The sequence below is a fragment of the Bombina bombina genome, chromosome 4 (assembly GCF_027579735.1).
Source record: "Bombina bombina isolate aBomBom1 chromosome 4, aBomBom1.pri, whole genome shotgun sequence".
NCBI classification, from domain to species: Eukaryota; Metazoa; Chordata; class Amphibia; order Anura; family Bombinatoridae; genus Bombina; species Bombina bombina.
In genome coordinates this window covers 15,410,301-15,425,150 of record NC_069502.1, presented here as the reverse complement: position 1 = coordinate 15,425,150, position 14,850 = coordinate 15,410,301, and positions in this window count along the sequence as shown.

The following is a 14,850-nucleotide window of genomic DNA, read 5'->3' as shown; positions in this document are numbered from 1 at the left end:
CTTTTATACACACTCATATGCACGCACATCACACATACACCCTTTTATACACACTCATATGCACGCACATCACACATACACCCTTTTATACACACTCATATGCACGCACATCACACATACATCCTTTTACACACACTCATATGCACGCACATCACACATACACACCCTTTTATACACACTCATATGCACGCACATCACACATACATCCTTTTACACACACTCATATGCACGCACATCACACATACACACCCTTTTATACACACTCATATGCACGCACTTCACAAATACACCCTTTTACACACACTCATATGCACGAACATCACACATACACCCTTTTACACACACTCATATGCACGCACATCACACATACACACCCTTTTATACACACTCATATACACGCACATCACACATACACACTTTTACACACACTCATATGCACACACATCACACATACACCCTTTTACACACACTCATATGCACGCACATCACACATACACACCCTTTTATACACACTCATATGCACGCACATCACACATACACCCTTTTACACACACTCATATGCACGCACATCACACATACACACCCTTTTATACACACTCATATGCACACACATCACACATACACCCTTTTATACACACTCATATGCACACACATCACACATACACACCCTTTTATACACACTCATATGCACGCACATCACACATACACCCTTTTATACACACTCATATGCACGCACATCACACATACATCCTTTTATACACACTCATATGCACGCACATCACACATACACCCTTTTATACACACTCATATGCACGCACATCACACATACACATCCTCTTATACACACTCATATGCACGCACATCACACATACACACCCTTTTACACACACTCATATGCAGGCACATCACACATACACCCTTTTATACACACTCATATGCACGCACATCACACATACACACCCTTTTACACACACTCATATGCACGCACATCACACATACACACTTTTACACACACTCATATGCACGCACATCACACATACACCCTTTTATACACACTCATATGCACGCACATCACACATACACCCTTTTATACACACTCATATGCACGCACATCACACATACATCCTTTTACACACACTCATATGCACGCACATCACACATACACACCCTTTTATACACACTCATATGCACGCACTTCACAAATACACCCTTTTACACACACTCATATGCACGAACATCACAAATACACCCTTTTACACACACTCATATGCACGCACATCACACATACACCCTTTTATACACACTCATATGCACGCACATCACACATACACCCTTTTATACACACTCATATGCACGCACATCACACATACATCCTTTTATACACACTCATATGCACGCACATCACACATACACCCTTTTATACACACTCATATGCACGCACATCACACATACACCCTTTTATACACACTCATATGCACGCACATCACACATACACCCTTTTATACACACTCATATGCACGCACATCACACATACATCCTTTTATACACACTCATATGCACGCACATCACACATACACCCTTTTATACACACTCATATGCACGCACATCACACATACACCCTTTTATACACACTCATATGCACACACATCACACATACACCCTTTTATACACACTCATATGCACACACATCACACATACACCCTTTTACACACACTCATATGCAAGCACATCACACATACACACTTTTACACACACTCATATGCACGCACATCACACATACACCCTTTTATACACACTCATATGCACGCACATCACACATACACCCTTTTATACACACTCATATGCACGCACATCACACATACACCCTTTTATACACACTCATATGCACGCACATCACACATACACCCTTTTATACACACTCATATGCACGCACATCACACATACACCCTTTTATACACACTCATATGCACGCACATCACACATACACCCTTTTATACACACTCATATGCACGCACATCACACATACACACTTTTACACACACTCATATGCACACACATCACACATACACACCCTTTTATACACACTCATATACACGCACATCACACATACACACTTTTACACACACTCATATGCACACACATCACACATACACACCCTTTTATACACACTCATATGCATGCACATCACACATACACACCCTTTTATACACACTCATATGCACGCACATCACACATACATCCTTTTATACACACTCATATGCACGCACATCACACATACATCCTTTTATACACACTCATATGCACGCACATCACACATACACACTTTTACACACACTCATATGCACGCACATCACACATACACACCATTTTATACACACTCATATGCACACACATCACACATACACCCTTTTACACACACTCATATGCACACACATCACACATACATCCTTTTATACACACTCATATGCACGCACATCACACATACACACCATTTTATACACACTCATATGCACACACATCACACATACACCCTTTTACACACACTCATATGCATGCACATCACACATACACCCTTTTACACACACTCATATGCACGCACATCACACATACACCCTTTTATACACACTCATATGCACGCACATCACACATACATCCTTTTACACACACTCATATGAACGCACATCACACATACACCCTTTTATACACACTCATATGCACGCACATCACACATACACACCATTTTATACACACTCATATGCACACACATCACACATACACACCCTTTTATACACACTCATATGCACGCACATCACACATACATCCTTTTACACACACTCATATGCACGCACATCACACATACACCCTTTTACACACACTCATATGCACACACATCACACATACACCCTTTTACACACACTCATATGCACGCACATCACACATACACCCTTTTACACACACTCATATGCACGCACATCACACATATACCCTTTTATACACACTCATATGCACACACATCACACATACACCCTTTTATACACACTCATATGCACGCACATCACACATACACCCTTTTATACACACTCATATGCACGCACATCACACATACACCCTTTTATACACACTCATATGGACGCACATCACACATAAATCCTTTTATATACACTCATATGCACGCACATCACACATACACACCCTTTTATACACACTCATATGCACGCACATCACACATACACCCTTTTACACACACTCATATGCACGCACATCACACATACACACCCTTTTACACACACTCATATGCACGCACATCACACATACACCCTTTTATACACACTCATATGCACGCACATCACACATACACACCCTTTTACACACACTCATATGCACGCACATCACACATACACCCTTTTATACACACTCATATGCAAGCACATCACACATACACCCTTTTATACACACTCATATGCACGCACATCACACATACACACCCTTTTACACACACTCATATGCACGCACATCACACATACACCCTTTTATACACACTCATATGCACGCACATCACACATACACACCCTTTTATACACACTCATATGCACGCACATCACACATACATCCTTTTATACACACTCATATGCACGCACATCACACATACACACTTTTACACACACTCATATGCACGCACATCACACATACACCCTTTTATACACACTCATATGCACGCACATCACACATACACCCTTTTATACACACTCATATGCACGCACATCACACATACACCCTTTTACACACACTCATATGCACGCACATCACACACACACACCCTTTTATACACACTCATATGCACACACATCACACATACACCCTTTTATACACACTCATATGCACGCACATCACACACACACACCCTTTTATACACACTCATATGCACACACATCACACATACACACCCTTTTACACACACTCATATGCACCCACATCACACATACACCCTGTGACAAAACCAATCTCGCCACTGTACATTGGAGGGCCTGTTATGGAACATTCTTTGGGCTGGAGGTACATGGGCTTAAGGATACCCAGAGACTGCATGGAAATATGGAATTTTATATGCTGGACACCCCATGTACTTTCATAACTCTGTCTTATGTCTATGTCACCCTGTATCCATAAATACAGGATGGGTACAGGGTGTGAGTGCCCCTTGTGGGAGCAATTGTGACTCTATAAGCCAAGTGGGCATAAAAGACTTTATAGCTAATAAGAACTGTTCCTATATTCAGTAATAAGATGTATTCTATGTATGTTTCAGATCTGATTGTGTCTCAGGAGTCTGTCTGGGTAAACTGATTGTGTCCTTGTGTGATTATGTTAACTAGACTGCCCAACATCAGATTGTCTGAGTAAACGTTCTTCCCTAGTTAATTAACTTAATATGTTAATCTGTTTTACCTGTGAATAGACAATTGTTAGAGGTTTGATGCATTGTTCATATGTTTGCTTTACTGTTAAACCAATGCCCTTTGTAACCTGAAGCCAGGGTGTATAAATCTGTGTGCTGCCTTCAAATAAAGTAGACATTCTGTTTTAAACCTGAAACTGGCTGGGTTGTGAATTGCTGATTCCCTATGCAGGACATTGTTCATCTGGTATTAACCCTTGGTACACAGTTGGTACCGTAACATTGGTGGCAAGCGACGGAATGAACCTTATCGCCCAGAAGAGCAACTACACAAGCCAGTAACCTCAGGAAGAGGGGGATTATTACAATACTGACTAAGATGGAAAAGAGAAAAGTAAATTTTGCAGCTTTTAAAAACTTCCTGGAAACAGAAGGAGAGATTGATGGGTACCTTGCGGATTTTGAGAGGCAATGTGCACTACACAAGGTACCCGCAGAGGACTGGGTCACGATATTATCTGGAAAATTATCCGGCCGGGCCAGAGAGGCTTTTCGGGCCATTCCAGATGAGGAAGTCAGGGATTATAATACTGTAAAAGAGGCTCTGCTCTCCAGGTATGCGGTTACACAGGAGGCATACCGGAGGCGGTTCAGAGACACTGTTAAATTAGCTGGAGATTCCTACCTTGAGTGGGCATGTAAGGTGCACCGCACAGCAGCTCACTGGATAGCGGGGTGCCAAGCCATATCTGGGGAAGAGGTGCTGCAGCTATTCCTGTTGGAACATTGCTTCGACAAGTTACCCGCAGGAGTTCGAGAGTGGGTTCGGGACCGTAAACCCTCCACCCTGCAGGAAGCGGCTCGCTTGGCAGATGAGTATACGGATGCCCGCAAACTGGACACTGCTACCACTAAGCCCCCTGCTAGAGTGGAGTACAGACCCCCAGTCACCCCAGCAGCTGCCAGTTACCAAACCCCGGCGCACCGCTATACCACACGGCCTCCGGCCACGAACTACCCTCAGAGAGCCCTGTTCAATTTGCGGTGCTACTCACAACCTATTCGGTGCTTTAGATGTAAGCAACTAGGGCACAAAAGACCAGAGTGTCCCCTAAACGCAGCGAACCAAGCGCAGTCCTGGAGAAGACCCGCCGGCGGAATCCCACGTAATCCTCAGCCTGCGGCCCGCTACGTAGAGGCGCAAGAATGCTGGAGCATCCTACATGAGGCAGACCTTGTGCAAGCTGCCCACCGGAATAACCGGCAACTGGTTAAAGTGAATGGGAAGAAGGTCAGTGGTCTACGGGATACTGGTGCTACCATGACCTTGCTTCAAAAGAACTTGGTGTCTGAGAAACAGTACACTGGAGACACTGTGGCTGTGAGGGTAGCAGGGGGCGATGTGTTCAGCCTACCTGTTGCCAGGGTACATTTGGATTGGGGAGTGGGCGCTAGACCTGTGAATGTGGGGGTCAAGAAGGACTTACCTGCTGATGTTCTTCTTGGAAATGACTTGGCCCCCCTTGTTTCTGCCTACGCTCCTATGGGTCCCGCTGATGTTAACTCTGTGACTACCCGTGCCCAGATCCATGCAGCAGAGACTGACCCACCTGCTGCTAAGCCCCAGGACGATGAGCTCAGTAAATCTCTATCCGCTATTGATATGTGGAGGTCCCGTTACAATGCGCTGATGAAGGAGAAGAGGAGCGCAGAGGAAAAGGCACGTTTAGAACGTGAATCTCTGCTAGACAAGCTGCACCGACAGACTGCAGAAAACACCAGCTTGAGAGTGGGACATGAAACCTTAAAGACAAACTTAGCGACACTTGAGGAGAAGCTGACGCTGGCTCATAGTGAGGTGCAGCAACTCAAGGGCACCCTATGTCAGTATGAAGGGATTGTGGATACCTATAAAGAGCAGGTACAGAAAACTCGTAAAGAAGCTGATGGGATTTTGAAGGACTGTTTGGCCCTGGTCTGGGCACTGAGGAATTTGAACCCTTGTTTGTATGGACAGGAATTCTCTCTCATAACGGGAATACAGATGGATTGTCCCAGCAAACTGACATGCCTACCAGGCGCTCTGGTGGTATATGGCACATTATATACCCTGGACAGCCGAGCATGACAAACCAGAGGGAGAGGAGTTTGATGGTCCTGGCTTGTTATGGGAGTCCTTTGCAGAGCCTGACTTTGGGAGCCCAGACTCCATTCCCCAGCGGCAGGCTGCGTTACAAGGGGTAGGGACAGTTGGTCCTGTCCCCCAGCAACACGGCTGTTTAGCCAAAGGGGAGACGAATGGTCTCCCCCTCCAGCAGCACAGCTATGTATCCAAAGGGGAGACAGTCGGTCTCCCCCTCCAGCAACCAGGCTCCCACCAGGCTACTTCCATGGTAGTGCTGGCACCCGGGCAGAGTACAGCTGGTCTCTGCCCACCTTGCAACCCACCAATTCAGCGTACCAGTCCCCCACACAGCTGTGGTGAGGTACCTGGACATGGACAAGTTTTCCCCGTACTCAGGTGTAGTAACCATTTATTGTGGGTGGGCTGTACTACTAATTGTGTTTTATGGGTGGGTTGCTGGACTAACCAGGGCACTGACCGGCAGGAGGTCAGATACCCTGTTAGTCTGTTTGGAAAAGGGGAGAGATGTGACAAAACCAATCTCGCCACTGTACATTGGAGGGCCTGTTATGGAACATTCTTTGGGCTGGAGGTACATGGGCTTAAGGATACCCAGAGACTGCATGGAAATATGGAATTTTATATGCTGGACACCCCATGTACTTTCATAACTCTGTCTTATGTCTATGTCACCCTGTATCCATAAATACAGGATGGGTACAGGGTGTGAGTGCCCCTTGTGGGAGCAATTGTGACTCTATAAGCCAAGTGGGCATAAAAGACTTTATAGCTAATAAGAACTGTTCCTATATTCAGTAATAAGATGTATTCTATGTATGTTTCAGATCTGATTGTGTCTCAGGAGTCTGTCTGGGTAAACTGATTGTGTCCTTGTGTGATTATGTTAACTAGACTGCCCAACATCAGATTGTCTGAGTAAACGTTCTTCCCTAGTTAATTAACTTAATATGTTAATCTGTTTTACCTGTGAATAGACAATTGTTAGAGGTTTGATGCATTGTTCATATGTTTGCTTTACTGTTAAACCAATGCCCTTTGTAACCTGAAGCCAGGGTGTATAAATCTGTGTGCTGCCTTCAAATAAAGTAGACATTCTGTTTTAAACCTGAAACTGGCTGGGTTGTGAATTGCTGATTCCCTATGCAGGACATTGTTCATCTGGTATTAACCCTTGGTACACAGTTGGTACCGTAACATTGGTGGCAAGCGACGGAATGAACCTTATCGCCCAGAAGAGCAACTACACAAGCCAGTAACCTCAGGAAGAGGGGGATTATTACAATACTGACTAAGATGGAAAAGAGAAAAGTAAATTTTGCAGCTTTTAAAAACTTCCTGGAAACAGAAGGAGAGATTGATGGGTACCTTGCGGATTTTGAGAGGCAATGTGCACTACACAAGGTACCCGCAGAGGACTGGGTCACGATATTATCTGGAAAATTATCCGGCCGGGCCAGAGAGGCTTTTCGGGCCATTCCAGATGAGGAAGTCAGGGATTATAATACTGTAAAAGAGGCTCTGCTCTCCAGGTATGCGGTTACACAGGAGGCATACCGGAGGCGGTTCAGAGACACTGTTAAATTAGCTGGAGATTCCTACCTTGAGTGGGCATGTAAGGTGCACCGCACAGCAGCTCACTGGATAGCGGGGTGCCAAGCCATATCTGGGGAAGAGGTGCTGCAGCTATTCCTGTTGGAACATTGCTTCGACAAGTTACCCGCAGGAGTTCGAGAGTGGGTTCGGGACCGTAAACCCTCCACCCTGCAGGAAGCGGCTCGCTTGGCAGATGAGTATACGGATGCCCGCAAACTGGACACTGCTACCACTAAGCCCCCTGCTAGAGTGGAGTACAGACCCCCAGTCACCCCAGCAGCTGCCAGTTACCAAACCCCGGCGCACCGCTATACCACACGGCCTCCGGCCACGAACTACCCTCAGAGAGCCCTGTTCAATTTGCGGTGCTACTCACAACCTATTCGGTGCTTTAGATGTAAGCAACTAGGGCACAAAAGACCAGAGTGTCCCCTAAACGCAGCGAACCAAGCGCAGTCCTGGAGAAGACCCGCCGGCGGAATCCCACGTAATCCTCAGCCTGCGGCCCGCTACGTAGAGGCGCAAGAATGCTGGAGCATCCTACATGAGGCAGACCTTGTGCAAGCTGCCCACCGGAATAACCGGCAACTGGTTAAAGTGAATGGGAAGAAGGTCAGTGGTCTACGGGATACTGGTGCTACCATGACCTTGCTTCAAAAGAACTTGGTGTCTGAGAAACAGTACACTGGAGACACTGTGGCTGTGAGGGTAGCAGGGGGCGATGTGTTCAGCCTACCTGTTGCCAGGGTACATTTGGATTGGGGAGTGGGCGCTAGACCTGTGAATGTGGGGGTCAAGAAGGACTTACCTGCTGATGTTCTTCTTGGAAATGACTTGGCCCCCCTTGTTTCTGCCTACGCTCCTATGGGTCCCGCTGATGTTAACTCTGTGACTACCCGTGCCCAGATCCATGCAGCAGAGACTGACCCACCTGCTGCTAAGCCCCAGGACGATGAGCTCAGTAAATCTCTATCCGCTATTGATATGTGGAGGTCCCGTTACAATGCGCTGATGAAGGAGAAGAGGAGCGCAGAGGAAAAGGCACGTTTAGAACGTGAATCTCTGCTAGACAAGCTGCACCGACAGACTGCAGAAAACACCAGCTTGAGAGTGGGACATGAAACCTTAAAGACAAACTTAGCGACACTTGAGGAGAAGCTGACGCTGGCTCATAGTGAGGTGCAGCAACTCAAGGGCACCCTATGTCAGTATGAAGGGATTGTGGATACCTATAAAGAGCAGGTACAGAAAACTCGTAAAGAAGCTGATGGGATTTTGAAGGACTGTTTGGCCCTGGTCTGGGCACTGAGGAATTTGAACCCTTGTTTGTATGGACAGGAATTCTCTCTCATAACGGGAATACAGATGGATTGTCCCAGCAAACTGACATGCCTACCAGGCGCTCTGGTGGTATATGGCACATTATATACCCTGGACAGCCGAGCATGACAAACCAGAGGGAGAGGAGTTTGATGGTCCTGGCTTGTTATGGGAGTCCTTTGCAGAGCCTGACTTTGGGAGCCCAGACTCCATTCCCCAGCGGCAGGCTGCGTTACAAGGGGTAGGGACAGTTGGTCCTGTCCCCCAGCAACACGGCTGTTTAGCCAAAGGGGAGACGAATGGTCTCCCCCTCCAGCAGCACAGCTATGTATCCAAAGGGGAGACAGTCGGTCTCCCCCTCCAGCAACCAGGCTCCCACCAGGCTACTTCCATGGTAGTGCTGGCACCCGGGCAGAGTACAGCTGGTCTCTGCCCACCTTGCAACCCACCAATTCAGCGTACCAGTCCCCCACACAGCTGTGGTGAGGTACCTGGACATGGACAAGTTTTCCCCGTACTCAGGTGTAGTAACCATTTATTGTGGGTGGGCTGTACTACTAATTGTGTTTTATGGGTGGGTTGCTGGACTAACCAGGGCACTGACCGGCAGGAGGTCAGATACCCTGTTAGTCTGTTTGGAAAAGGGGAGAGATGTGACAAAACCAATCTCGCCACTGTACATTGGAGGGCCTGTTATGGAACATTCTTTGGGCTGGAGGTACATGGGCTTAAGGATACCCAGAGACTGCATGGAAATATGGAATTTTATATGCTGGACACCCCATGTACTTTCATAACTCTGTCTTATGTCTATGTCACCCTGTATCCATAAATACAGGATGGGTACAGGGTGTGAGTGCCCCTTGTGGGAGCAATTGTGACTCTATAAGCCAAGTGGGCATAAAAGACTTTATAGCTAATAAGAACTGTTCCTATATTCAGTAATAAGATGTATTCTATGTATGTTTCAGATCTGATTGTGTCTCAGGAGTCTGTCTGGGTAAACTGATTGTGTCCTTGTGTGATTATGTTAACTAGACTGCCCAACATCAGATTGTCTGAGTAAACGTTCTTCCCTAGTTAATTAACTTAATATGTTAATCTGTTTTACCTGTGAATAGACAATTGTTAGAGGTTTGATGCATTGTTCATATGTTTGCTTTACTGTTAAACCAATGCCCTTTGTAACCTGAAGCCAGGGTGTATAAATCTGTGTGCTGCCTTCAAATAAAGTAGACATTCTGTTTTAAACCTGAAACTGGCTGGGTTGTGAATTGCTGATTCCCTATGCAGGACATTGTTCATCTGGTATTAACCCTTGGTACACAGTTGGTACCGTAACACACCCTTTATACACACTCATATGCACGCACATCACACATACACACCCTTTTATACACACTCATATGCACGCACATCACACATACACACTTTTACACACACTCATATGCACACACATCACACATACACCCTTTTATACACACTCATATGCACGCACATCACACATACACATCCTCTTATACACACTCATATGCACGCACATCACACATACACACCCTTTTATACACACTCATATGCACGCACATCACACATACATCCTTTTATACACACTCATATGCACGCACATCACACATACACACCATTTTATACACACTCATATGCACACACATCACACATACACACCCTTTTATACACACTCATATGCACGCACATCACACATACATCCTTTTACACACACTCATATGCACGCACATCACACATACACCCTTTTATACACACTCATATGCACGCACATCACACATACACACCATTTTATACACACTCATATGCACACACATCACACATACACACCCTTTTATACACACTCATATGCACGCACATCACACATACATCCTTTTACACACACTCATATGCACGCACATCACACATACACCCTTTTATACACACTCATATGCACGCACATCACACATACACCCTTTTATACACACTCATATGCACACACATCACACATACACCCTTTTACACACACTCATATGCACGCACATCACACATATACCCTTTTATACACACTCATATGTACGCACATCACACATACACCCTTTTACACACACTCATATGCACACACATCACACATACACCCTTTTATACACACTCATATGCAAGCACATCACACATACACCCTTTTATACACACTCATATGCACGCAAATCACACATACGCCCTTTTATACACACTCATATGCACGCAAATCACACATACACCCTTTTATACACACTCATATGCACGCACATCACACATACACCCTTTTATACACACTCATATGCACGCACATCACACATACACCCTTTTATACACACTCATATGCACGCACATCACACATACACACCCTTTTATACACACTCATATGCACGCACATCACACATACATCCTTTTATACACACTCATATGCACGCACATCACACATACACACCCTTTTATACACACTCATATGCACGCACATCACACATACACCCTTTTACACACACTCATATGCACACACATCACACATACACACCCTTTTACACACACTTTTATGCACGCACATCAGAGCTATGGAAAGAAAACAGTAGTATGTTACAGGGTCATACAATTATAAGTATGATGGTGACACTCCAGCCTCTATGAAGGAAATGGACCCAGCACAATGTTCAGAGGCATTTAAGAGGACACAAGGTTTTTATAAATAATTAAAAAAAAAAATACAAAATGAATATATATATATATATATATATATATATATATATATATATATATGTATATTATATATTTGTGCTGATATATGTTTGTGGGGGGGAGGGGGGCTTGCTGCCCCAAAGAGAAAAGCACAGGTGATTTAATCTAGGTTATTATCTAACAGACATATGAGCAAGTCAATGTAAGGTAGGTAATCATATTTTGTTGTAAATGAAAAGATTGCATATTTTAACTTCTATTTGTAAAGACATTTTTCCTCATTGCCTGCCATTTAAACACATGAAAACTTTGAGCACTTTAATAAAATGCACAGAGTGGGGTTAAAAACTGTTAGAGCCTAAGAAAGATTTAGTTGAAAGATACAGGACCCTTTGCAGAGGAGTGGTGATATAGTTGGACAGAGCTTAGGAAGATTGAGGCTGGGAGTCTACTTGACCACTCATGCATGCAGCTCACAGTATAATAAAAATGTCAAATTAGAACTAAAACACAGCTACCACTGCCCCCTTACTGTAGATGATGTTGTCTCTACTATATCGTCCTGACTGTAAATTAGCTGTGTGCTGTCTCAACTTAGTACTGAATACCTTACTGGCAGGCTCAGCGTGAGGGGAAAAAGAAGAGGAGAGGATGAAAAGGAGGGAACCTTTTCAGGGTGTGGATGCCCTGCTATAGCGCTGCCTGCTCTGTCACACGCACTTCTGGTGCTTTTGATTTTTTTTAAAGACAAATTCATTTCTACAGATTTGTATATAGAAGTATATACCGGGAGTGCATGTGACAGGCATCCACACGCTGCATAGTGTTAAAAGCTCCACCACAGCATCTATTAATATATTTAAATTTGTGTTCGTTGGTATCTGAGACGGTAGACCATAAAATAAGTTTATACATATAACCATGTGGGGCCACGATCTAACAATATGTATGGATGAGCTCTTCTTGCCGTTGAAAGTCATTTTTCTCCTTTTAGTTGATAATGATATATAATTTAAACACCCACCACAACAGAACATGCAGCTAACCTGTAGTACTCTGCGTTACTGGCAGTGGCTGCATTCTGACATCTGCCTTGCAGCCTCCTTCTTTCCTGCTCAGCAGCCGGCAAATGTTTCAGAGCGTTGCCATGGTAACCTGCGGCAACGCTCTGATTTAAAACTGCTGTTACAACGCAGGCACGCTTCTACACGCAGGCGCTCTTCTGCTTCTGTGGACAGTGCACATCCTTTTATGTGCACTGCTCCACCAAAGAAGCGCGATGCCGATTGCGGCAACTTCCGGTTGCGGCTGTGCAGTGAATGAAAAATGCATATACTTATATGCATTTTTCATTCGAAAATGACAAACATGTGACAAAGAGGACAGGGAAAGCGGCCAAAAATGTAAAACAATCATTTGAGGGGAAAAAATGACATAAAAATTATAAGGTACTGTTAGAAACATTTAATATAGCACAAAGAATATTTTTAGTATTGTTCTGTATAGTGTTGACTGGTCCTTTTTGCTCCTACCCCCCGCATCCCTATATAACTTACAGGGAGCGGTGCCCAGCTATTCCTTATTCCAAAACTCTAAACCCAAGCTCCAAGAAGATATCATACAGCTTCTTGGCCACAAATTCCAAAATTGGTATACTTACAATCAACTTCTACACTACCTGCATCACCACCCCCATAACACCTTACTCACTCGCCAACTAACTGCCTTTGAAAGCATTTGTAATAATGAAATACCAAATAAAGGCATACTTTCACTAACCTATAAAGTCCTACTGACTTCATCTACACCTACATTACCTTCATACACGTCAAAATGGGAACAAGAAATAGGAGACACTTTACGACAAAAAGATTGGCTTTCTATATTTTCAAACATGAATAAACCGACCTCATCCATATCTACCCTAGAGATGAATATTAAACTTCTCAGCAGGTGGTATTACACACCTGCACGCCTCTCTGCCATACTCCCCAACTACCCGACTGAGGGCTCGCTTCCATTGAGTCGTTAAAAATGGAGCCGTAAGCTACCGAAGCGGACGACAGCTAAAAGTAATTTACGGCTCCATTTTAGTACCAGGTTTCCATTGAAAAGATTAGCGTGTTGCGCGCAGTCGCTCTTTTCGGCCGTACGTAAGTTTGCGCTGCCAACCGATGTTGGATTTGTCGAAAAGCGCGCCATAACAAGTGCATTGCCATGGTAACCCGACCTCTGTCTATAAGAATAACGGTTTGCGCCTGCGCTCTTTCCCTGTGATCCCCTCTAGAGAGAAAGACACGAGAGCTAGTTGCGTTGGTAGGAGTTTTGGGTTTTTGAGAGTTGTTTGAGAATTAGTGGAGAGTTTGATATTTTATTTTCATATATTCTTATTGTAGGCCTCATATAATATTAGGAACACACACACACACATCCATACATTAGTTAATTAACACACATTAGTTTATACACACAAACACACACACACACACACACATCCGTACATTATTTAATTAACACACATTAGTTTATACACACACACACTTTTATTTGATACAAACACATTCACATTTTTTTTTATTTCATTAACCCCCATATCCCCATCTTCCTTTATTACTCCTTTCATTCACCCCCTTAGCCCACTTCCCATCCCCCCTTTGACTACCCTTCCCTTCCCCACTATATA